This window comes from Phascolarctos cinereus, unplaced genomic scaffold (assembly GCF_003287225.1).
Source record: "Phascolarctos cinereus isolate Bilbo 61053 unplaced genomic scaffold, phaCin_HiC Scaffold_9;HRSCAF=440, whole genome shotgun sequence".
NCBI classification, from domain to species: Eukaryota; Metazoa; Chordata; class Mammalia; order Diprotodontia; family Phascolarctidae; genus Phascolarctos; species Phascolarctos cinereus.
Window position 1 is genome coordinate 246113456 of NW_027556402.1, and position 1934 is coordinate 246115389.

Here is a 1934-nt window from a genome sequence, read left to right on the forward strand (position 1 = left end):
CTTAATGTTCTATTACAAGTTCACTCTTAAACTCACGTAATATTATACCCAAGAGATATTGTAAAGCAAAACTTTTTGTTTAACAGATGAGGAAACTGAGGCTCAGAGAGATCAATGTCATTTCCCAAGATTTCAAAACTAGTTAATAACAAACACAAGAGCTTCATTCACTGAACTCCTCAGGTTTTCAGTCCAGTATATGATAGCTTGTGATAAATTAGGTGCTATAATCATGGAGTGCCATGGAATGAAGGCAAGGAGGGTAGGGAATGAGTCAGAGAAGAATGGTGAATAAAATGGAAGGAAAAGAAAGCTCTTCCTGCTTCAGGACTTAGAGACTAATGAAGTATGGTGGGAAAAGTGATGATTTCGGAATCAGGGATATAGAGTTCGAATTCCAGCTGTGTGTTATTTACTAATTTGTATTAACTTGGTTAAGTTGCTTAACTTACTTGGCATCCAATTTCTTCATCTATAAAATAAAGTTCGACTTTTTGACTTCTAAGATTTCCCAGGAGCTCTAAAACCGTGATCCTATGATCTCTGTCCCTTGGAGAATCTGGCTGTCTTCCAGACCTTATTAATTAGCTATGTGCTCCCTTCTTTCCTAGGTAGACTGGCTTTCACTGCAGTGTTCCCTCCCTGAATGGAACACTCTGACTCTTCAAATAATGTGACAGAATTTATCCTCCTGGGACTTACACAAAACCCACAGCTGCAGAAAATCTTCTTTGTTGTTTTTTTATTCATCTTCCTCTTCACTGCCTTGGCCAACCTGCTCATAGTAATCACCATTGCCCTCAGCCCTACCCTTTCAGCTCCCATGTACTTCTTTCTCACTTGTTTGTCCTTTATTGATGCCTGCTATACCTCAGTCACCACCCCTAAGATGATTGTTGACTTGCTCTATCACAGGAGAACTATCTCCCTCAATGGGTGTCTCAGTCAGCTATTTGTTGAGCATCTCCTTGGGGGCTCCGAGATCATCCTCCTCATTGTCATGGCCTATGACCGCTATGTCGCCATATGCAAGCCCTTGCACTACATGACCATTATGCGGCCTCGTGTGTGTCACCTGCTGGTAGTAGTGGTCTGGGTTGGGGGCTTAGTGCATGCCACTGCCCAGATCCTCTTCATGATCCACCTACCCTTCTGTGGCCCCAATGTCATTGATCACTTCATGTGTGACCTGTTCCCATTGCTGACCCTTGCCTGTACTGATACCTACATGCTGGGGATGGTTGTTGCTGCCAACAGTGGAGTCATGTGCATGCTGATTTTTTCCATGCTGCTTGTTTCCTATGTTGTGATCTTGTGCTCGCTAAAGACACAGCTCAGAGGGCCAGAGCAAAGCCTTCTCTACCTGTGGCTCCCATTTCCTCGTTGTTGTCCTGTTTTTTGTGCCCTGTATCTTCACCTATACACGACCTGTATGTACCTATCCCATTGACAAGTTAGTCACTGTTTTTTTGCTATATTTACCCCTATGTTGAATCCTGTAATTTACACAGTGAGGAACACAGAAGTGAAAAAAGCCATGAGGAATTTGTTTAAAAAAAGAGTCACTTCCATTTCCCAGTGATTCAAAGGGAATGTTAGCATTTGCATAGAGACAGGTAATACTGTGATTACAACACATAGGAAATAGTCATTTGGGGGGGATTATCCAATTAAAAAAAAGGAATTGTAAGTTGATTGAGCAGAATTAAGGTTTCAGCTATATAGATATGTGGGGTGTGGAGTGTGATGTGAACCCACAGCATTCTAAAATGATAATACCCTATTGTCTACTATCCAATTACTTGTTAGGTGAATTAAATAGAATTATAGATTATTAAAGCTGAAATCCACTTCAGTAATCCTTTATGGCCAATTCCCTTATTTCACAGATAAGAAAATTGAGGCCTAGAATCATGTTACTATCTCGAGGTCAT

At 41.2% G+C, this 1934-nt stretch overlaps 1 pseudogene; it reads left to right on the top strand.

The window, feature by feature from the left end:
• Nucleotides 1-646: 646 nt before the first annotated feature.
• On the top strand, nucleotides 647-1582 carry LOC110199513 (olfactory receptor 4C3D-like; annotated as a pseudogene).
• The last annotated feature ends 352 nt before the right edge of the window (nucleotides 1583-1934 follow it).